This window comes from Felis catus, chromosome B1, assembly GCF_018350175.1.
Source record: "Felis catus isolate Fca126 chromosome B1, F.catus_Fca126_mat1.0, whole genome shotgun sequence".
In the NCBI taxonomy this organism is placed as follows: domain Eukaryota; kingdom Metazoa; phylum Chordata; class Mammalia; order Carnivora; family Felidae; genus Felis; species Felis catus.
The window spans coordinates 45,166,444-45,190,925 of NC_058371.1; the positions used below are offsets into that span (position 1 = coordinate 45,166,444).

At 47.5% G+C, this 24,482-nt stretch overlaps 1 long non-coding RNA gene across 3 annotated transcripts; it reads left to right on the top strand.

Moving 5' to 3' along the window:
- Positions 1 to 62: 62 nt before the first annotated feature.
- Positions 63 to 17,812, top strand: LOC109498858. 3 transcript variants are annotated; one of them, XR_006596527.1, is made up of 5 exons: positions 63 to 314; positions 3,924 to 4,092; positions 12,652 to 12,730; positions 13,299 to 13,411; positions 14,474 to 17,812. It is a non-coding gene; the product is annotated as an uncharacterized LOC109498858 (long non-coding RNA). The 3 variants fall into 3 exon arrangements; XR_002155824.3 differs by lacking the exon at positions 13,299 to 13,411 and having other exon boundaries at positions 14,474 to 17,811; XR_002155823.3 differs by lacking the exon at positions 14,474 to 17,812 and having other exon boundaries at positions 13,299 to 13,917.
- Positions 17,813 to 24,482: the final 6,670 nt, after the last annotated feature.

The window sequence follows — 24,482 nt, forward strand, 5'->3', positions numbered from 1 at the left end:
GCCTTGCGCATGACCAATGGCCAGCCTGGGCCAGGGGTGGGAGCGGGCAGGATCCACTTTTCTTTTCTTCTCCCCCCTCCTTTTTTTTTTTTTTTTTTTTTTTTGAATTCTGGGGACCCATTTAATAACAGTTACAAAACAGGGGTCTCCCAAGACTGAGGCAGACCCTGGTGGAGTTCCATACAAGCTAAGCCATGGAAGTGGCTCTTTTCTGGAACGTTCTGCGCACTGTCGAGGCTGCTGGTGGACAGCTGCCGCTGCCCAATATGGCGGCTCGGCCGTGCTGGGGAAGCTCTTCCGTCCCCGGGAATCAGGTCTGAGAGCCAGGGCCTGGCGCCAGCCCGAGGAGGATGGGTCTCTCCTTCCCCTGCAGCCTCAGAGCCCGGGGCTGGGGACAGGTCTCTCTGAACACACGGTTCCAGTCAAATTCATCCCCACCAAAATGTAAAGAGCTTAATTTAATGCCCGTCGGGAGTAATTTCAATTTAAAAGTGGCATTACAGCCCGTGGCTGAAAGAATGGCTTAGCGGTTAGTCATCTACCGTTTGGGCGAGTCACTTAATCTCTTTGAGTCTGTTTCTTCATCTTAAAATAGGAATAAGAAGCCGTGCTCACCTTATAACGCTGAGAAGATTAACTTCGATAAAACTTGTGGCCCAGCGCTTCCCATACAGTATCTGGCACGTGTTAACTGTCTTTAATGAGGAAGCTTAACAGAGCTCATCCTAGTAAAAAAGGAGGAGAGAGGAGAGGGCCTCGACCCCAAGGAAGGGGCTGTCTGACAGGCCGTCTCCTCAGCGCCGTGTGGAGGTGGCCGTGGGCTGGTGAGCTGCAGAGGCCCCTGATTCTTGGGAGGTCTGGTTTGGGCCCTGCCTCTGATTAGCTGTGTAATCCGGGCATGTCACTCCCTCTCTCCCACTCGTTAGTTTCCTCATCCGTAAAATGAGGGGCCCTCTGAGGGCCGCGGGGGGCAGCGTCCGACCCCTGGCCGCCTCGTGAGGGGGGTCTGTGGGGGGCGCTCTCCTGTCCTCTGCCAGGCGTCCGGCAGGCCCGCTGTCATCCCTGCCGCTGCAACAGGCCTGTGTGGTTTTCCAGGCCAAATTAGAGGGCCGGGGGTGGGGGGGGGGGGTGGGAGCTCTTAAAAAGACTTCAGGGAGATGGCTGAACAGTTCTCAGCTTGAAATGATCCTCCTTCTTCAATCTTGCCAGGGATCTCTATTAGAAAGGGACAGAAGGAGAGAAAGAGAGAGAGATTGAGATGGAGGGAGAGAAAGCAGACAGAGCAAGAGAGAGAAGGCGAAAGGAAGGAGAGGGAGAGAGAATAACCTCGTAGGCCAGCCCTAAGCCCTGTTGAAGGAGATGATATAAATAGAGTTGCTGTCACTTTGATGAATTAAATCCTCTGTTAATTAGGATGCATCGATTTAAGGGTTGTCCAGGCAGATAGTCCTTTTCCCCTTCCCAGCAAGTGATAGCAGAGGGAGGAAGCATGAGAGGGGTGGCTTTCTCTGGTTCTTGCCTGATGGCTGCTTTCTCTCCCAGGCTTCATTTATTATCCCACAACATGGGCACTGCAGTTTTCTCTCTCCATGTGCCATTCTCTTTTCAGCTGGAGCTTGGCCGTGGGCTACACAGGAGCTTTCTGGAGAAAGGACTACCTTTGAACCCCACGACCTTCTGCAGTACCTTTTCACAAGGTGGTCTGTTGAGAACAGGGTGAGGGCCCCTCGGTTGTTCTGTGGGCAGCTCTCTCTTTAGAGCCCCTCGACTTCTGGAGCCATTACTCGGCTGGCCAGCTGGATGCCGTCCTCGTAAACCACTGGCTGTACCTTCGGGCAAACCACTTTTGGTCCCAGGAGTCTGAGGTTCCAGGGGCCTGTTCTGGATACCATTTCCAAAAGTGAAGATATATTGTTCACAAGGACCTGGAAAATCTGAGTGTAGATTGAGTATTCCCCGAGTACGAATGGTTCAGCACTTTGTAATACTGGATTCATGAGTGAAAATACTTTGGAGGAGCAGGACATAAAATCGGCAAACTGATTCATCTTCTCTTGACCCCTTAGCTCCCAAGGGGCCCATTACTCAGGCAAAGGAAGTGTGTTCCTCGGGGCGTGGAGACATTGTGTGTGCGTGTGGAGGAGGGGGGGCTTCTCATTGGGCTTCCTTGTGATTCAGAGTTGTTTCATAAATGGAACAGAGTCTGTAAGAGAAGTCTCTCACATTTGGTCTTTCATATCAAGACTCTAAAAACCCTGGTGTCACTCAATGAGGGAACTCTCACATACCCCCCCCCCCCCTTAATTCCCTAAAGTCTCATATACACAAATATGTGCATGCCTTCCCAAACGAATGCTGAACATGTCTTTCTGGAATTGCTTCAGCAGTTGAGAGAGGAAAGAGTTTCCTTGTTTTTTGTTTGTTTGTTTTTTTTTTTAAAAGAAGAACAGAGTTTCCTTGGGTTGAGGAAGAAGAATAAACTCATAAAGATGGAAGTGTGTTTGAGTGTGTTTGGAATTCCAGACCCACCGACTCTTACCCAGCTGAGGGGATTTGCTGTGTTTTCTGCCCTGGCTCTCAGGTGACATGTGTTGTGTCCCTGGCTGCCAAGAGAGAATCCTTGCTTGGATCATCTGGTCACAGGCCAGAATCTCTTTGTTCCCTCTACTGTCCTCTGTAAGGGGGTCCATGTGGCCACACTGCTGGAGAACCTCTCTACTCTCTTTGTTTCTACGCCAAGGGGATCCATAGGGTGGAGGTAAAATTTTTCGTAGCAGATTGTGTGTGTGAGCCAGAAAGAATGAGGTGGAGGGATGGAGGAGGAGAGGGAGCAAGCAAAAAAAAAAAAAAAAAACCCAAACAACAACAACAACAACAACAACAAAAACAACAACAAAAAAAAACAAGACAGGAAAGAGAGAAAATGACAAGAAATAAATTAGCAAGGGACAGGGGCAGGAAGAGAGAAGAGGAACCGAGAAGAAATTCCCAAAGAGGAAGTGAGCCTGCAGGCGGGAGGTGGAGAAGAAACCCTCAAAGAGAGAGGAGTGGAGAGCAAGGTTGCCGGCCCAGCTGGGGAAGGCAAGACACAGAAATCAGGAGAAGGAAGAGAAGGGATCAAGCAGGTGCTAGGAACAGAAAGGGAGAGGGGGTTGGTTGGGAGGGGAGAGGCAAGAGAGGAAGGCGAAGAAGAGGGGAGCAGCCACCGGTGGGGGAAGCAGGGGGAGCGAGAAAGTGCTGTGCTGTGTGGATTATTGTGTGTTTGTCATCTGGAATGGTATAAGCTGTAGGTACAGCATCTCCTGCCCATGATTTATGGTCCCTGTCAGGCAGGGAGCGCGCTTTGTCTGCTGTAGCGTGGAGGATGAATGCGTTTCTGTCATCCCAGCCTGGCCAGCCTTTCTCTCTCTCTGCTCCGAACGCTCGCTCCCCATTTCACGCCAGTGAACATAAACAATCTTTTGTAAACCTGACAGTCACACTTGCTTCTTTGGAAACATAAAGCAGAAATGTATGACTCGGCTTTCATTACCCAATTTCCTACGCTATATAAAAACACTCAGGAAAGACATGTAAGTGGTCACGAAACCTGGGAAATTGGAAGTGTCCTGGAGGGGGGAAAAAAAGTGGAGGGGGAGGAGGGGAGTCTGGGGGTGGGAAGCTGGTGAGGAGAGGAGATGATGTGTCTAACCCCACCACATCCTGCCCAGAAAATGCTGTCTGATAAACTGGGCCATCCAGACACATAATTATATTACATTTCTGAATAATAGACATTTCCTGCCTGAAATGTTGCTTCCCACCCCCCCCCCTTTTAACCCAGAGTGCAGTAATGAAACAGTCTTGAGATCAAAGCTGGCTGATAATGTTGCTTTGTTTTTTTTCCCTCCTCTCTTCTGCTTTGCATTTTTCTTCTCTACCAGCCATTTGGCTAACTCCACCAAGTCAAAAGTGCAACTTCTTTTTAAAGAGCTATTAGGGTGCAGTTTGCCGTGATTTCTGAGCTGGAGCGCCTCAGCTGGGACAGTGAGATCTACCGTGGAGAATCCGCATCCATTCCTGACGTCTGGAGCCTCACTAGGGCCAGAACAGGTGAAGGGGGTCTGTTACCACCGAGGGCTGGGGTGTGGCTCCAAGACACCCTGGGGCCTGGCCTAGAAGCCACTGGACACCTTCCCAGGACACCTTCTGGGAAGAAGGGAAGAAGTCATGGGTGACTTCTCTTCCTGCCTTCAGTTACATTCAGCTGTAGTCTCCTACCCAGCAGAGTAGAGGGGTGCTCGGGGGATGCTCTGGTCCTTTCGTTCGTGCTGGGGTTCTGGCCTCGAAGTCCCGGTAAACAGAGTTCCTGGTGAGGTTCCTGACTGTGGATCTGGGAAGTGACAGCAATTTGTTAATAATTATTGTAATCACGTCATTCTTTCAGATCAAAATCTTTGAGAGGCATCTGTGAGCTGCCTTAGTTTCTTTGGCTGTCTGCCTTTGAACATAACAGGGCCATGGAACATCTACTTAAGAGTAGACTGGGCAAGCTGCAAACGCCAGTCCGGCCTGTTCATTGACTCAGAGACCCGGAAGTCACTCTGCTTCCTTGAATCTCAGCTTTTCCAGAAAGACAGACACCCCATTCACCTGTCTGCATCTCTCTCTCTCTCTCTCTCTCTCTCTCTCTCCCCCTGTCTCTCTCTCCCCGCTCCTGTCTCTCTCTCTCTCTCATGCACACACACACACACACACACACACACACACACACACAGAACACAGTTTCAAGGACTGGAATATTATAATTCAAAACAGTTTTGAATACCTACTAGGTGTCCAAAACGCTAATAGGTTCTATAAAGTGCATGCCCTCAAAATGACTGTTGTTGAATGGGAAAGGTTTTGATAGACGTATAGAGCTTGACCAGAAAGGCCTATTGTAGACGTGCATGCCTCCTTCTCTTCCCTCTCTTTCACCCCATCCGTGCCCAAGTTTTATTCATGATTCTTCCAAGGTTGCACTCTCATCGACCTCCTCCATAAAAACTTCCTGCCCTCTACAACTCCTGGTGAGTGGTCCGTCCCCCTGAATGTCCAGAACTGATAATCTGTTCCTCATCCGTGGCAATTAATCATATGCTGTCTTGTGCCAATTCTCACATTGTTTTCAAGTGTTCGTGTATACTAACCATCTCTTGGGGTTGAGATTTTAATCATGTCTTGTGGCTTTTAGGACCCCCCTTGCACTCAACACGGGGATTTGTTATATAATACACCCACGACTTTTGGAAAGCATAGGTCCCAAGACTTTTTCAGATTCCCCAATTTGTCCCAATATGTAAAGGCACGTTTGTATAGATTTCTGACTTTTTCCCTAACAACATATCCATAAGGAGTTATGTTTAATTTAAAAATACTCACAGTTTAAATATCTTTTAAACTCACTCAACAGCCATTTCTTTTTCACAATGCAACATAGTTTTTATTATTTCAAAAGAATTAACGTATGCATGGTGAGTATTAAACATGAGAACACATGGAGATTTGGGTGATGGGGCTTGGCTAGTCTTACTCATCAGCTGAATTGTTCCCTTCTGCCACTAACCTTTCACTAGCCATGCTTCTCATTTGTACCTCAATAAAATTTTATTTTATTTTTTCCGGTTATGGGACTGTGGGTTAGCTCACATATAGAGACAACCACTAAGGAAAAATCTACCGAGTATCTCTGCAGTGGGTGCCAAAAATCTGTTGGTTATTTGGAAATTAAGTATACCCCGAATGTCCTATGAACCCTTGCTTACTCCTCTCTCCCACCCAGCCCCTCCCTCCTTCTTTCCCTTCCCTTCCCCTTCCCCTTCCCCTCCCCCTTCCCCTTCCCCTCCCCCTTCCCCTTCCCCTCCCCCTTCCCCTTCCCCTCCCCCTTCCCCTTCCCCTCCCCTCCTACATTCCTCCCTTCCTTTCTTCCTTCTCTCTCTTTCTGTCCCTCCCTCCCTTCCTCCCTCCCTCCCCTTTCTTTCTTTCACGATACAGGGTTTATTTGGTGTTTTATTTGCTACAGTATTACTTGTAATCTAAGGAGGTAGCATAGTGTAGTGAAAATACATAGGCTTTGGCCTCAAGTCCTGGTCCCACCATTTTACTGGTTATGTGGTCTAAGGCAGATAAGTTCTTTGAAGCTCAGTTTTTTCATCTGTAAAATGGGCAATGTAATAACTCACCCAGTGAAGATTAAACCTATAATGACTGTTGCATAGTAGGTATTTAATGTTAATTTCTTTTCCCTCTGCATCATCCACTACAGATATATCCCCCATTTCATGGCATTCAAAATACAGGGCTTCAAATAATCTCAATGCTGGCAATACTTAGGTAGGAAATAAACAGGCAGCTTGCTGAGCACTCCTAACCGTGATATATATAGACTCTGATACAGGCTTGGATGGCGTTGGTGCTCTGGAGGAGCCCTTCCTCTGTTATTGTTAGGCATGCGCATTGGACAAACAAAGTAAGCACAATGAGCTGAATTTAATACCTGCCAGGCAGCAGAACAAATGTCGTTGATCTTGCTGATACTATATAAAAAGCACAAAAGTGGATCTAGTTTGGTCCTATGGCGATTTATAATCCTTTTGCTATACTAGGTTATTTTCAGTAGGACGGACATTCTTTTGCCTGCTGGGGGGAAAGGCACCAACTTGTACAAGCTGCTTATACCACATCATTAGGAGACAGCCTCAGAAGTGCCCAGAATCAAGAGAGTACAAAGCAGAGAAGGAAGAGTTGGGAATACAGTTTCAGGTTAAGAGCATCCAATATATGGAAAGCATAGATCCCCTCTCACCGCCCCCCCCATAGATAAAATTAAGGGAAATTATTTATAAGGCAGAAGAATTTCCCCTCCTTTTAATGATTCTTAGAAGTAGCCAGCTTCCTGAGCGGGTATACAGAATAATTTATACTCAACTGAATAGGTACCATCATTTTATAGGGGATCTGGGGAAGACAGAAAGATGACATTGGAATGTGCTGTTTTACGGCTATAAGATGACAGATCTCATTCCCAGCTACCAAAAGTAGAAGGCGTTTATTTTGAGGAGCTTTTATTTTTTATTTTTTTTTTCAACATTTATTTACTTTTGGGACAGAGAGAGACAGAGCATGAACGGGGGAGGGGCAGAGAGAGAGGGAGACACAGAATCTGAAACAGGCTCCAGGCTCTGAGCCATCAGCCCAGAGCCTGACGCGGGGCTCGAACTCACGGACCGCGAGATCGTGACCTGGCTGAAGTCGGACGCTTAACCGACTGCGCCACCCAGGCGCCCCATTTTGAGGAGCTTTTAAATGGTGATAACGTTAGTGTGCTTTCAGTATTTGGTTGGTTGGTTCTTCTGTAAGATCTTGTCTGGGGCCGTGGAAAAGAGATTTGTGTAGGTGTCTCAGCCATACTTTCGGTTTCCAAACCCTGAAGCTGGCCATTGCCAGCGTTCGGTACTCGGGATAAGAAGGCCCCGCTCCGTCAGCTTTCTCTCATTATTAGATAGTAGCTAAAGGGGCTCATTGGTGTGAGCAAACCCACCACAACCCATGCTCTGCAGTTCTAATCTTGTTTGGATCATTGAAGTGTAGCCCATCTTCTCTATTGATTTTCTACTGCTGTGAAAGACAATACCCCCAAACTTAGTGGTTATTATCTCACACTTTGTTGCATTTGGAAACAGCTTATATGGGTATTTCTGGCTCAGGACTTTTCCTGAGGTTGTAGTCAAGACACTGGCTGAGGCTATAGTCATCCGAAGGCTTGACTGGGGCTGGAGGATCACTTTCCAAGTTAGCTCACTTCCTCACAAGGCCTCTGTTCCTGTCTGGCTGTTGACAGGAGGCCTCAGTTCTTTGCCAGATGAACTCCTTCCACAAGTCTGCTTGGATTTCCTTACCACATGGCAGCTGGCTTTCCTAAGAGCAAGTGATCCAAGACAGTGAAGAGGAAGCTACAATGTCTTTTATGACTTAGTCCCGGGAGTCATACACCATCACTTTGCCACATTCTGTTTGTTGAAAGTGAGTTACTGTGTCCAGCTCATTCGCAAGGGGAGGGGAATCAAGGTTAAAAAAGCCTTTCTATCTTCCTTTCTTTATTCTTATACATTTATTAAAAAATCATAGCCTTCGACCTTTATTTCCATTCCTAGATGTTTCCATTTTCATACTATAAACTTACCAAAATGGGATGTTGAAATTGAATGAGAATATAAAATAACAAATGAATGCTTTTACAGATATTTATTAAGTACGCAAAACCAAACTGAACGAAAGCTTGTCGTGAATATTTTCTCTTCATGATTCTTTTTCATGGGTTCCACTGGGTAAGGCCCCTCCCCTACCTTATAGGTTTTCTTTATAGACTTTCTTCATTGCCTCAGGGACCTTCAAGTTGTGTTTAAATTTATGATCATTTGTTTGGGCAATATTTAAGAAATTTGCACTGCCAGCTCAATGAGGTTGTTCAATGGAAGTTTTTGAATACTAAATCACGGGGAAGGTGCAGTTTCCATAACAGAACCTCCACCGTCTTTGCTTCAGGGATCTCCTGCTCTAAATGTAGTGCCTATTGAGTCAGCTAAGATGTTGCCAAACTTGACTTTGGCCAGCAGAGCAGTGTTTTATTGAGTATCAACACTAGGATTTGTTATTTACTTGATGGCTGCAAATATGGTTTGGTCATTTAGTAGAGAAGTTTCCACACTCAAACTGGAGACTTTCAGCAGACTACTGAGCCATGGATGACATTCAAGTACACAAGGCTGGCCCTATCTAAAGTTTTCCTAAGTCCTCAGTTAGGTTCACTCATCCAGTCGTCTGTTTATTCAACACATGTTTACTAATCCCCCACTTTGTGTCAAACCCATGCCAAAGCAACATGGCAAAGATTTTCCAAATAGGTCGGAGAAAGTATTGAGATGGGGAAGCTGGGGCTGGATATTTCTCCTGACAAAGAGCTGGCCACTGGACTGATGTTCAGGAGACTCTAAGCAGCAGTGACTAATTAAAGAGAGTGACCCAGGACACCTTTTAAGATCTTGGCACAGAAGCCCAGATGTAACAACTGGGTTCAGGGTGGGTCTAGCTGCCAGAGATAAAGGAGACATCCAATTATCAGACCTGAGGTCAAATTAACAGCAAGCAACACTCTAAGCTAAGTCCTGGACCTTGGAGAGCATCAAGTTTCCCAAGCGTGGGGAGAGGACAGCTGCAGAGACCCGGAGTCCAGCTGGACCCAACACATCCCAGTTGCTTTCATGTGGTGGAGATTTACTGGGATGCTCTGCAAAAGAGGAGGAGACAGAACGAGGAAGGAGATGTGATGAGCTAGGACAACCCACGGGGTCAAGAAAGGATCCCGGGCATATTCCCAGCACCTCCCCCACAGGGCCCTGCTGCTTAGCCACCTACAGAAGAAATGAAATCCTCCTGCCTCCTGATGCAAGGCGGAGGGAGAGGCCTCAGGGGGAGGCTTAGAAGGGGGTACCCTGTTTTGTCAGTTCACACAGGCACAAAGTCCCTTGGAGGCTCAGGGAGCTTTCCACCCTCCTCTCCGGCAGAGGCAAGCTCCTTCTCCTCAGGGGGTTCATTTCAATGTTAATGAGACTAAGAAGGTGGGCAAAGTTGTTTTCTTCTAAAAATTCCATTTCACCCTTCCTTGCTCTCTGAGCATACCTCTCTGATTTAGATTCACTGTGTTTAATTAAAGCTGTGTTTGTTTTTTCTTCTTCTTTTGCTCTTTCCACTTCTTGCCAAATCCTCTCCTCCTCCCTCTACTCCAGGAGACTGAGTTCCTCAGGCTGCCCCTCAAGTCCCCCGGCCCCACTGGGCCTCTGTGGAAACCTCTGGAGGCAAGCAGGGTGGGGCTTCTCTTTCTCCACATTGCCACCTGGGATGAAAGGAACGTTTTGCATCGGAACCGTGGTAGCACTAGGCAGTGCTTTGGATGCACACACCCCTCATTTTTGGTACACCTGAGAACCCAGGGAAGAAAAACTTGGATTTCCTGGAGACTAATTAATGAGGACAGGAGAGTTTCCCGGTGGATGAGAGAAGGCTGGAACAGAAAATGGGGGAGGCAGGTTCTCTGCTTTTGGGAAGTACTCTCCCCATCAGACAAGGATTCAGAACAGGCTTCCTTTAAACAGCTAGCTCCTCTACTGCATCTGAAATAGGATTTAATCAACAAAATGGAGACTATAAAATGTGGTGAGAGTAGAGATGAGTATTAGCTACCTTTTATGTGCCAGGTCCCGTGGAAGCACTGGAAGCCAGTGAGATTTTTACTGAAGCTTTAGATTAGTTTACCTATTTTATATACGAAAACATTACGACTCAGACAGGTTTTAAGATTCTTGTCAGGGTGCCTGGGTGGCTGGGTCTGTTGAGTATCTGACTTCGGCCCCACGTTGGGCTCTGTGCTGACAGCTCAGAGCCTGGAGCCTGCTTCAGATTCTGTCTCTCTCTCTCTCTCTCTCTCTCTGCCACCTCCCCGCTTCATGCTCTCTCTGTCTGTCTCTCTCTCTCTCTGTCTCAAAAAAAATCAACATTAAATTTTTTTTTTCAACGTTTATTTTTATTTTTGGGACAGAGAGAGACAGAGCATGAACAGGGGAGGGGCAGAGAGAGAGGGAGACACAGAATCGGAAACAGGCTCCAGGCTCTGAGCCATCAGCCCAGAGCCTGACGCGGGGCTCGAACTCACAGAGCGCGAGATAGTGACCTGGCTGAAGTCGGATGCTTAACCGACTGCGCCACCCAGGCGCCCCTAAATTTTTGTTTTAAAGATGCTTGTCAAAGTTCAAACCACTTGTAAACAGTAGAACTGAAATTTGAATCTAGATTTAGCTAACCCCCAAATCACACATTTCCCCACTATATCCCAAAAGGACCTCAAAGGTCATCTAATCCTGAGCAACTGGGGCTGTACTGATTTTTAGAACCTATAATAGCCATCTACTGGGGACAGAAAGGCTGTGAGGCATTTCACATTGGGAGACTCCAAATCTGAGAGGAAGGGGTGGAAGGTATGCCAGTAAGCTATAGCCACAGCTAGCTAATCAGAGGCCTTGATCTGGCTTGACTCTCTACTATGATCAGACATCTGCTTGATGGAGTGCCTGGGCCTGAACTCTCGGTGCATAGGCCAATCAATGGTCTTTCCACCTCTCCATATTATTGACCTTCACATCTGCTGGGTAAATTGAGGCACCATAGCATTCAGTATTTTCTATGCATGGGGTGCTCAGATTGGGAAGAACTAGTATTCCTCGTCCAATGCTATCAAGGATTATTTATCTTCAAACTCAGGGCCACCCAGTAGAAATAGAATACAAGCCACACGCGTAATTTAAAATGTTTTAGTGGTCATTTTAGAAAAAGTAGAAACAAAGAGGGGAAATTAATTTCAATAGCGTATGTTACTTAACATATCTCAAATATAAGCGATATAAAAAAAAGCAATATAGGAAGTGATGAGATATTTTACTTTTTTTTTTTTTTTTTTTTGCACTTAGTGTTCAGAATACATTGGGTACTCTTCACTTACCACACGCCTCAGTTCTGATGAGCCTATTACGAGTGTGCTATAGTCACCGCAGCTGGTGGCTGCTGTATCAGACAGAGCAACCCTAATTCGTGAGCTCTTCTGAAAGCAGGAGAGTCGATCCAGTTACAGGCTCTTCTCCCTGGAGCAGAGCTTTCTGCTTTCTCGATTCCGAAGGGAAGATTCGGGGAAGCAGACAGGTGTGTCCACTTCATCTTTTCACGGATAACCCTGCAGAAAGCATCACAGGGCTGACAGCAGCCTTCTCCAGCAAAGATGAGCTGCCAGGGGGAGGAGTTGGGTCCTTGTTGACGTGTGGCCCTAGGTGCACAGAGCAATTCGGAGGGGATCACAAACTATGGCTGCGGAAAATGCCTCCTGTTCCTGTTGTGCGTTCCGATCGAGACAAAGATCGACTAAGTGTTTACAATCAGTGAAGGCAAGCTCGGCCCTCGGGAAACTGTGAAGCAGGAAAGGTTTGGCTTCAGTGTCCTTATTATCCCCTGAGCTTGTTTCTGTCCCTCAGCCTGCAGTGGTCCATCCCCTAGTTCGGCGGAAGGCTCTGTTTCACCATGCTCTACCACCCAAGAGCCTTGAGATTTCTTCTTTATGGCTGCGGGGCTGGGTAGAAACAGAGAATGTAGGCTGCGGCCTCCTTTGCTATCACATCTAGTCCTACGTTGAGGCCTTGGTGGTTTGAGACTTTTGAGGAAACTGACTTTTACTCGGTGTACGAAGATGGGGTAAGGTGTGTAGATTCACTGCAGACAGGGAGGAGGCTCTTGTATAGATGACAATCACCAACTGAGTCTCTGGCCCTTTGTTTCCTCGTCCTTGGGCACTAAGACCTCTTCATGACTGCCTGTAGGGGAAATGCACCTGGGACTCTGAGACCAGCTCCCATCCTTGGGCAGGGATGAAATAGAAGACTTGAGGCCATTAATCCTCATATTTAGCTGTTGGTTGTGCTTGAACTTGCACATAGTTTCAATGCTTCTGCTTGTTTTCTTTCGATTTCCTGTGATTCTGGATCCTTCCTTTATACTCTTGGTGCTTTTAAAGATTCCTATCTTTTCCCTTAGACATATGGTACCTTAAACTTACATCAAACTCTGCTTCAGATGGGAAGCCGCATTCTGGTCTTGCATGATCATTGATAAGGTAAGAGAATTCTACTGAACCAAAAGAAACAGTAGGTATGTTTTACAAGTGCTAGTGTATTTATTCTAGACAGCACTATATGGTATGTGTTTTATATTTGAGGAACGAAGGGGAGAAAAGGTAACTCCCTCTGCTATATTGTTTTTTTCCCCTCTGTTATATGTTAAGCCATATTGCAGAAGAGTCCAATGGAAAAACAGATTCCTTACTTTATAGCTTTTGTGTCTACTGGTTCCTCCCAGCATTGTGCTGCCCCAGGGGGGAGGTGCTTTAACAGCCCCCTGATTGTGTGTTAGTCAGCTCAGAAATGAAGCCAGCATGCTTATCAGAATGATAGAAATCAAGACCTGATGGTTCGTAACATTGTGACGCAGTCACGTCGTCATGGAATCAGCTATAGAAAAGGCACGCTTGCAGCAACTGTCTTTACGTTGGCCTGGATTCCACCAGCTTCCTCCTTACCTTGTGACCTACCACACCTTCCACACACACTTTGCTTTGGCCACGCTGGCCTACTTACCGTTCCTCGACTCATCCAACCTTTGCTTTTACTGCTCTATTTCTCCAGAAGGCTCATCACCCCACATTCACGAGGCTCACTTCTTTACTTCCTTCAAGTCTTTCGCCAGATGGCACCTGCATGGTGAGATTCTCCGGACCAGTCTCCCTCCTCTGTTTCAGGTGCACCGTTTCCGTCCTGTTCGCCTGTCTGTCTTCATTGTCTTCATGGAAGTATCATTACATGCCATTAGCACATACCCTTATTTGCTTGTTGCCTGTCCTTTTCGCTGGAATGTAAGTCTAACTAAGGGCAGGGACTTTGATTTTATTCAGTACTGTGTAGAGCACAGGACAGCCTATGTTACCTGGGAAATGAAAAATAAATGTTGATGAATAGTTAGTTGAAGGAAGCATCTGGTCCGCATTCCACCCGTCCATGGCTTCCTAGACAGATCTGGCTTCTTCTCAGATATCTTGAGGAACACTAAACTCAACAACATCTATTACTGGACAGCTCCACCTTTTCTAAAGGTCTGTGTGTGGAAAGATGGTCTGGTGGAAAGAGCACCAGAATCTTTCTAATAAGATAAACCTTGCGGGTGCCTTGCTGGCTCAGTCGGTTAAGCATCCAACTCCTGATTTCGGCTCAGGTCATGATCTCACAGTTTGTGAGTTCGAGCCCCATGTTGGGCTCTGTGCTGACAGTGCAGAGCCTGCTTGGGATTCTCTCTCTCTCCTTCTCTTTCCGCCCCCATTCTCTCTCTCTCTCTCTCTCTCTCTCAAAACAAATAAGTAAAGCTTAAAAAAAATTAAAAAATTAAGCCCATTTGTTTAAAAAAAAAAAAGATAAGCTTGGACACCTGGGAGAAGCCTGAGAAAAAGCAATAGGCTGTGAAGCCCTTAGTCTGCCCTGGTCTTGCCATCACTTCTCATGGGATGTCGGAGAATTCTTTTCATCTCTCTGGCCTCAGCTTTTTTTCTTCTAAAAAATAGGATTGTGTAGACGTGTTAGAAACAGGGTATCATGACCAGAGCAGAAGCCTGCAGAGATGCAGAAATCTGTCACAAGTAAAACAGCCATGTTGTGCAGCCTAAATATTGAATCTTAGAGAGTGTCTCACCAGGTGTGTGTGTGTGTGTGTGTGTGTGTAAGCACATAGGTAGATAGACAAGCCATCTCAAACTCGCCTGAAAGGTCCACTTGACCTGGGGCTGCATCCACTGTTTCTTATTACTCCACAGGGCCTGCGCAGAGACCTGGACCAGCTCAAAAGGTTGATAACTGACTTAATATAAGCACAAGAATAACTACGCATTTATGTAAAGTCTTTCTCAAAGGAACGTTCAGCACTCTGCAGATAATGGACTTATTTATCCTTAGAGCACTTCTCTGAGGCAGTTAAAGGACAGGGGTGACCAGACTCATGTAATAAATAATGTCAAGGACAGCATGAGGCAAAACTAGCCTATACGTCTGAGGCCTTGGGGGAGATGGGATGGGCCCAAGGTCACCCAGGGAGTTGGGAACAGGATGAGTGTCCATGCTCCAATGAGGTGATTCATTCTTTCCAGCACCTCTGCTCCTGGGACCTGACTACATGTCCCCCGGGCTGGCTCCTGCCTACACACACATATCCCAAGGCATATTCTATGGGATATCAGAGGTGCTCTTATCAGTGCATGGCTTAGTAAGCTCCAAAAATATTTGGTTTCACAGAATTAAACAGTTTTCTTCACTAGAGGACTTTGTAGACGCATTAACAAGTTACTGTGTTCATTGCTAATATCCAGGAGGGATCTCCAGTATGCGGAGTTACCCAAATTTATTTGTCCATGGACACTTCCTTCCCCAGGATCTCATTGGATTGGTGAAATGCTGATTTCTTAAGACGTGGTACCGGGACTTCCCTAGTGGAAGGAGATACCTGGGTTTAGAGAAGATGTTGGCAAGCCAGGCGGGGATGTGGGTGACTTTGTAAGTCTGGCTGTTACTGGACGCTAAGACAGCAAGAGGGAAAACTACCCTGTATGAGACAAAGGGAGGAATGAACTGTTTTTGTTCCTGGGAGGGAGGAAGAAAGAGAAGAGGAGAAGAGAGAGAATGGGTAAAATAAAGAAGCCAGGGCCTGGGTGGGATCAACATTCAGTGAAACTGCAGGTTGGTGGGGGAACAAAGGACATTTTATAAGGATGCTTACTGCCGCATGTGGAACCGTCAGAGGTACAGTGTAAACCTCTCTCCATTATCTTCTCCTCCTCTTTATAGGGCAGTCTATTAGGGTCATGTGTGCTTTGCAGAGTGGTGTGTGTGTGTGTGTGTGTGTGTGTGTGTGTGTGTGAAGGGATTGAGAAAGAGCTTCATTCCATCCTTGAACTTTTGTGGACGGCAAATAGTATTAACAGACACAGGAGCCTAGAGGCAGAGATGACCATGAGAGGTAAGCCTTCCGGTGTCCACATAACACTTTAAGAGGGGTGGGCACTTGGGGCTTGAGCTAAACTCCCTCGGATCTCAATTGCGGCAACGGATGTGGTGTAGATCAGCTGACTTCTAATGCTGTCCTCTGCCCTGTCACCCTCGGGGCCTGACTACCCTCTCCATTTGTACCATAGTAGCTCGGGCATCTGGAGCCACGCGGAACACATGTCTTCAGACAGTGATTCCATTTCCCTTCAACAGTCTGTTCTCCAGATTGAACATACTTAATTCCTTCCACATGTCTCGTATGACGAGTTACCAGACTTGTCACCATGCCGGTCACCCTTGTCTGGACAGCCTCCAGGGTTTCAACGTGCCTCTTGGGATTTAACACAACACAACAAGTGTGGTCTGCACATTGCCAAATACAGTAGGGTCTCTGCTTTCTGTGATCTGGACCTTCTGCTTCTACCGAGGAAGCCTACGTTGGACCCAGCCTTGTTTTTATTCAGCGGCCACGTTGGGTTCTCGGCTCCACTAAACTTGCGGTCAACTAAAACCCTGGTCAGGTAATAAATACGTCCTAGCCATTTTGGTCACAGCTGTTCAGAGTGTGTGGTATTGTTGCCACGTGGGTGAGAACTGTTGCGTTGCATGTCGTGTTGTGTGATGATTATGGTTTATATCGTGTTGTGATGGGGGAGGATGTCTTCAAATACATGCACATGTGCACGGGCACTGAAAGCTACCATGTGCCACTTTCGGGAGTGCCTGGGTATAACGAAGTGATAATTAACAGTGTCAGTCACCAGCAACTTTTTTCTCTTCTTCCTGCACGATGCAGCTTGTTTGTCAGAGCGTGCCGATACACTAGTGATAGGTGCTATGTAAACACATAGGTAGACAGACAGAGAGAGACCGGCAGACGGTGACTGTGGAGTGGTACGGAGACCCCATTGCAAACATCCGTAACAGTAATGACAGCCACAGTGTATAAACAGAATTCACCTTGAACAGCTTTTAAGTGCTTCTGGGGTAGGAGGTAGGGATGGTGAGGGTGTCAAGGGCTTCACTCATATTAGCTGAGCTTCTATGTTCTGTCAGAGTTGCGTTAAAATCTCCTGATGGAAGTGGTTCTGGAGGGGTCGAAAGCCCCCAGCGAGCCATTTGTCATTGGCCCGTGGCCTTGTAGGACCATGGGCTTATGTGGGGAGGGGAGAGAGAAGGTGCTTTCTCTTCTCCTGCTCGCTAGCTGTGGGACCTTGAGCAAGCCAACCTTTCTGAGTCCCAGCTTCTTCGTCTGTAACATGGACTTTTCCCAAGTGGGCTTAGGGGATATTGGGAGGGTAGAACCAGTGCCCTGATGCCCTGGAAGAGCTATAAGTTAGTAACCTGGCATAGTCCTTTCCCCTCTTAGTCAAGGTGCTGTTTGGAGAGAGAGTGGCCCGGTCACTCACCCATGCAACATTCTGTGAGCCTCTCGGGGGGTCAGGCCTAGTGGGGGGGGGGCTGGGCTTTCACAGCAGACCGTGATCCCATCTTCCTAAGCCAGCAGAGGAGACCAGATCTGCACATCAGTAACCACAATGCAAGGTAGAAATGGGAAGCATTTTAAGAGGTCAAGATAACGTGAAAAGGAAGAGTGTACTCTGAGGGGAGGGAGGAAGGGAGGTCAGGAGGGGTTGGCATTTATGCTGATCCTGAAGGAAGTGTAGGAGATGGACACAGAGGGGGTCAAGAGGAGCTCCATCTTTGGAGAAGGCAAGAAGTACGACTCCCATTTGATGCAGAGTGATCTGATCTGATTTGGCCCTTACTCCAATTACAATCCAAACTAACATTGCAAAGCATTCCACATGCGAGGCACTGTGTGGACTGTCTCTGCAAAGGCAGGGCTGAGGGTCCTGGGGTTCTGTTCGGTAGTGTCCCAGGATGTGGGTAGGGAAATCCTGAGAGACATGTTGAAAGTCAGTTCCAGGGGGTTGGCCTTAGTTGGGCAGGTGAAAGGAGCCCTGAAGAAGCTGGAGCAGGGCACCAACAAGATCCAAGTAGTAGCTTTAGGGGGATGACTCAGGCCACTGTGTCTGATATGAATGGAGAGTTCCCTCGAGACTCTCTCCTTGCTTTCTTTCTTTTAAAAAATTTTTTTTTTAACGTTTAGTTTTGAGAGACAGAAAGAACGTGAGCAGGGGAGAGGCAGAGAGAGAGGGAGACACAGAATCCCAAGCAGGCTCCAGGCTCCGAGCTGTCAGCCCAGAGCCCGATGTGGGGCTCGAACTCACAGACCATGAGATCATGGCCTGAGATGAAGTCGGACGCCTAACCGACTGAGCCACCCAGACGCTCCCTCTCTCCTTGCTTTCTAAAGGGCTTGGAAACCTATTTCAATCTGAAATAACAAATTCAAAGGTATAGGGCATGGGAGACAAGGCTGAAATGAACCCACACAAGCTACAGCGATCCAAAGGAAGGAATGATTAAGTGATCGGTTCCTTAATTAATTCAGTCATTTATTCTGCAGACATTTAGGAAAGATGCCAATGCATCCGGCACAGTTCTAGGCTCTGGGAAAGGAAAAATGAACAAGGCCAATCCTTGTCCTACTCAGCCTCCAAGACTTGGCTGAAAGAGACCCCTGGTCAAGACGTGTTTCCTCAAAGTCTTCTGATGAGAGCCCCTCCCATTTCTCGAGTTAATTCCTAAGATGCTCCCCACTTTCTCAAGTATCTCACTCTCTGCAGCTGGAGTCAGCAGATTCCATGTGGGAGGCCACTTGATTCCATGTGGGAGGCCATTTTGGATCTCTGCATGGAGTACGATGTGAGTACAGAGGACAGGCAGTCAGAGAAGACTTCTGGGAAGAAGTGAAATCTGAGCAGGGCCTCCAAAGGGGGTCCTGGAGAGACAAGGTGAGAGTATGAGGGGACCAGAAGTAACTGGAGTTGTTACAGCAGAACATGTGAGGCAGGAAGTTGGGACAGATGTAGCTGGAGACGTGTAGATGGTCATCAGGTCACAGAGGGACTGCATGCCGTGCTTAGGAGTCCTAACTTTATCTAATAAATGACCAGGAGCCACTGATGCCTCTCAGTCCCAGACAGAAGAATGACATGGTCAACTTAAAATTTTCCATGGATAACAGTAGCAAGTACTGGCATTGTTCTGGGGACTGTTTAAAGGCTTTGCAAATAATCCTCATGATAACCTCGTAAGACAGGTGATATTATCATCCCCGTTTTGCAGATGGGGAAACTGAGGCACAGGGCTTAAATGGCTTGCCAAGGTCCACACAGATAAGAAGAAGGCAGAGCTAGGATTCAAAGCCGGGTGGTCTTGCTCCAGAGTCCATGCCCTTACCCTGTTTACACCACTGAATTCTGGATACTCGGGAGATGTTCCAGGAAGCAGGACTAGAAGTGGGAGACCCATCTGGAGGTTGTTACAGAAGTCCTGGTGAGAGAGACTGAGGTCCTTAATTAACAGTAAGAGAATGGGGTGTACTCCAGATAGGTTAAGGGGATATCCATCAGGTGTTCGTGACTGCCAAGGGGGTGAGAGAAGTCAGTGTTGACCCAGCTTGTGGGCTGGTAAATACTACAGGCTTTGGGGGTCATAAGGGCTCCGTTGTAACTACTCAACTGCCTTGGGAGAATTTTGAGAGAGTGCATAGACACCATGTAAATGAATAAGTATGGCTGGCTTCTAATAAAACTCCATTCATGCACACTGAAATTTGAATTACATAGGATTTTCATATGTCATGAGATATTACTCTTTGTTTAATTTTGTTCAATCACTTAAAAATGCCCAAACCATTTCATATCTCCAGGGCTGTGCAGAAATAGGCGGTGGGCCAGATTTGGGCTGGGGGCCATAGTCTGTTGACCTCTGGTCTACTAGTCCTGGGAGGGGAGGGGGGTGAGGAGGAAGGGATCCAGGATGATCCGAGAAAAGCACAAAGCAGAGGACAGGAGGCCACGCAGGTCCTTCCTGAGCCGGGCCCCTGCTTGGGTGTCCTCTAGGAGGGCGTCCATGCTGTGGGCTATGGGAGTGATTCAGAACCAATGTGTGGTGCTCGACCCCCTCAGACCCGAGCCGCTGCTAATAAAAGAACATTTGCAAGGACAGTGTTAACAAGCAGTGGTGTTCCAGCTCCCCCTTCCCAGCCCAGACCTGGTGGTAATGAAAACACGTTTACATAAACACAGAGGTCATGGTCATACCACCACCCTCATGGTAAAGCGTTTCCGAATACTAATAGTTTTCATTTAATGCAAAATCCAGGTTGTACAGGAGAGCTTAAGGTGACCCAAAATACCACTCTAAATTGCACAACTTTATAAATAAAAAATCATTCTGCAGGCGAAATTACTCCGTGTCTTCATCCATGCTGGAGACGGGGAAACAGAGTTTGAAATTGTATCCGAACATGAACCTTACGATACCAACCGGCCATTGGTTACATGTCAAATCCCCAAGAAAAATCTTGGTAAAAGGCCACCCCCGTAGGCCACCAGCCCCCCGCCCCCTCACTGCCATCAATGTCTCATTGTGCACAGGTGTCAACCCTTTCGTGGGTGTCCAGCATGAGGGGAGTCACTTGGGCAAAACGGTGGCCACCATTTTAGAGTAATAGCTGTGTGTAAGGCCCTTGGCCCAGGCCTCTGTCAATACACAAGGGTAGATGCTTGGTTGGTGCTGATGACTCCATGGACAAAACATAGGGGTCTTAGTATGTCCAGTCCACGTATTTTTCTTTAAAGTTAATTAATTAATTAATTAAGAGAGGGAGGGAGAGAGTGGGGGAAAGAGCAGAGAGAGAAGGAGAGAGAGAATCCCAAGCAGGCTCTGCACTTCCAGCACAGAGCCTCATGTGAAGCTTGATCCCATGAACTGTGAGATCATGACCTGGGCCGAAATCAAGAGTCGGACACTTAATTGAATGAGCCACCCAGGTGCTCCCCAGTCCAAGTGTTTTTTAAACATTAAAAACTTTTTCTTTAATTAGTAGACTCTCATGTACACCATCCTGTTCACCTTGAACCTCAATAAGTAACACACAACAGAGGGGGCAGGACACCCCCTTCTTGCATGGTAGGCCCCGAGGCACCCTAAAATTTTTCATCTTGAGTATGATCTTCATTTTATAAAGTAGAAAACTGAGACCCAGAGAGGCCAAGTGACTTTCCCAAGGGCAGACAGCTCTGGTTTAGGGCAGTTACTTCCCAAGTCAGCATACGCTTAACTTGTACAAGGGCGTGTTAGTTCGGCCTTTCGTAGAGGTGGTTCCAACTGTGGGCACAGACCTTCCCACGTCTGCCAGCAGTCCTAGACTTCCAATGGGGACAGCTCAGTTACATTAAATTAGCCCTGGATTACATGGCGGCAACTTGGGTTTGGGTCCCAGCCGCCACTTACCAGCTATGACCCCTGGCAAGTAGCCTCCTTCTTAGCCCCAGCTTTCTCATGAGAAAGATAGAAATAATAATCAGATCTGTTACGAGCATCTTGCGAAAGAAGTAAGTGAGAGAATTTTGTGAGAGGCTGTATTTAGGGATGCGACGATGGCTGTTTCTGGCAGGCCTGGGTGGCCGCCCTACGAAGTCCACAGCCTGTGCTTGTGCAAAATGGAGCCACGTGGGAGTTTCAACCAGCCCGACTGCACGCTCAGCATGTAAGGATAGGCTTTTTGGGGTTGGCAAAAAAATACTGCTGCATTTCAATCCTTGCTCTGTGCCCATCTTTCTAGCTCCAACCGTGTGTCCCATCTGCCATCCATCTAGGCAACTGGGAAGGAGAAAAGGACTTTTCTCTACCCTCTGGTTCCTGGGCAGCATTTGAGAGTTATAGGCTTTTGCTCCCCCAAGAAAGAAACATTATCCTCAGCCTTCAAGGGTGAGGATTCCTGCCTGTAACAGGACTGAGTAATGCCTTTCCTCCGTCTCTCATACTGGAATTTAAGAGGACCCTAGAGCAGCTGAGTTTATTAGGACCCATAAGAACCATCCTATAACCAGGACACCCGCAGCCATAAACCTCTACCTTGAAGTTCGCAACAAATCCTGAAATGGTGAACTAGGACGAGCTCTTGTCTCTGTCAGCAGAAAAAAATAAAATAAAATAAGGGGAGAAATGCAAACTCAAGCAGAAAAAGAGAGCTGAGGAGGGAAGGCAGGAAGAATGAGCAAAGAGCAATGACAAAGGTGATGCCGTTAATGATGGTGACAATAATAATCATAACATAAAAAAAGCAGGCGGTGTGTCAAAATATCCTCAAATGTGCCCTGCAGTCACCTACATGATAGGATGGGGCCCGGCTTGTGACAGGAAGGGGGAAGGGGCAGTGAGAAAGGAAGATACACGCACACAGGTACACAGGTGGACACATACATGCGCGCACACACACACACACACACAGCCTAATAGTGGGCAGAAGAAGAAGTTGCTTGGAGGAAAACAAAGCCCAGGTAAACAATAAAAGACATCCGGGGCCCTGCCAGGCTGCTACCGCTCACGAAAGAGCCATCTGAAGCAGGGTCTGAGCTGAAAGAGTGGCTACCTTCCCCTCTCCCCTTCCTTGCCTCTTAGATGGCCGCACTGGCTTTCCTCTGAACGCTGTGAGTTACTCAGAGCTGTTCCCAAGGCCTTGCCCTTGGTAGCCAAGAACAGGACAGATGGGAACGCTTTTGGCCCATGTGGCCATGCACACTCAGCGGCAGCAGTTGTGCGAGGGCAGAGCTGGGAAGCCGAGCCTGGGGGAGCAGTACCTCGGGGGACAGGGAACGTTTCTGTCCACGGCGCGAGGAAGACACACGGCCCCTCCTCTGCGGGGCCCGGCTTCGGCCCCAATTCCACTTCACCACCTCACAGACCCTGTCAGTTGCCAGCGCAAAACCCATTGGTCCCCACCTCCTTGCAAACAGAGCCCCATTTTTATTCAATGTGACAATGTGTCCACTTCACCTCCCAGGCTCTTTGGCAGCCATCTGGGGCAATTTGGTCAGTGAGAGAAATGCTGAGGTTCGCTGGTGGGATCTGGGAAAACTTCTCCTGATACCAATGGCAACGAGGGCTGGAGACATCCTCTCCCCTCCGCTCTTCCCTTGGACATGGCCGTGGCGTCTGGAGCTGCGGTAGCCACCTTGTGACCAGGGAGTCACAGCAGGGCAAAAGCCAACGCCCTAAAGACTATAAGGCAGACATTCAGAAAGCCGGTCCAGCACCTCCCACCTCTAGACTTCTGTTGTGTGAGAAAAACAAACACTTCTTTGTTTAAGTCGCTGTGACTTGGGTTTTTTGTGCTCGCAGCCAAACTCCATCAGAGCTGGTACATTCAGGTAGAAGGGACTTGGCACTTTTTTGTTTTTTTAACTTCCAACCTTCCTCCTGCCCCTTTCTAGCTTGTGAGACCTCGTTGCCAAGGTATTAAATAACCCCAACATTCCTGATGGTGTGAAACTGAGCATCGTGGGCTGGGCAGGGCTGGGACAAATCTAGAAGTGTCGAGGCCCTGGCTGGATGCAAGCTCCCTAGCCCTCTGCCCAGGCCCAGCGTGGTGCCAGGAACCCTCTCCTCCTTCCTTGGCCTGCTTCTCGCTCCCCCAGGATCTCCACTCTCTCTGGTCTACGCTTTGTAACTTGCTACTCTGACGCTGTCTCTGATCTAGAATGGGTTAACTTTTTTATTGATTTATTTTTCTTTTTGCGAGTGTGTAGGGAGGAAGAAGAGGGAAAATAAATTATACATCTCCCAAGATACGATCTGTAGTTAATTCTTAATTAGGACTGACAGATGCTTCCCCCATAATCCTATTCCCAACATGTTCTATTTGCTTTGTTTGGTGCTGGAAGATATATTGTGACACAGTAATGACCTTTCTAAGCTTGTCCTGGAAGTGTTATTGGCATTCTAATGATTTATTGCATGTTCCAGTTGATTACAGGGCCATTTGTCAACATTTTATTTCTCTCTCCATAAACCTGTCTCCTGCGTCACAGACATTCACTGGCATGAAATTTAAACAAATACAGTATATAGCCCTTATTCAACTTCTGTTTGCACTTGGAGACTCTGGAGCAAACCCACTCTGGCCAAGAGAGGGCTTTTTATGACCAGTGCTGCCTGTGGCTCTCACAGGGCGGGAAGTGGTTGTTGTTGTGAGAGGCTGGGGATGGTTTCCTCTCCACTGATTTGTAATTCCTTGTGTTGGAATTTTTTTTTTTTTTAAACCGAATCTATCAGACCAGAGTCCCAATTGCTCATGTGGACTCTGTCTCTGGGTTTCCAAGCAGACATTTTGGGCCTGTTGGTGTGCAGGAAATGTTTGGTTGGAAAAGGAGGTGTTGGCTTGTCTTAACCAGTCAGCCTGGCAGATTTACCTCTTAACTCCTTACAACCACAGACTCACCATGCAGGTGACAGGACTGAGCACGCCCAGGGGACATTCGGAGAGAATATGAGTCATGCCATCACCGCACAAAGGCTTGAGCTGTTCCCAACTTCCTGGGTGACCTTGGGCCCATCCCATCTCCCCCAGGGCCTCAGACGTATAGGCTAGTTTTGCTTCACGCTGTTTTTGACATTATTTATTACACGAGTCTGGTCACCCCTGTCCTGTAACTGCCTCACAGAGGTGCTCTGAGGATAAATAAGTCCATTATCTGCAGGATGCTGAGTGCTCCTTTGAGAAAGACTTTACATAAATGCGTAGTTATTCTCGTGCTTATATTAAGTCAGTTATCAACATTTTGAGCTGGTCTGTGACACATGGTGGGGTCACGTGACAGAAACAGAAGACACTGGTCCCGTCCAGCTTCTGTTTGAGAAGGCAGG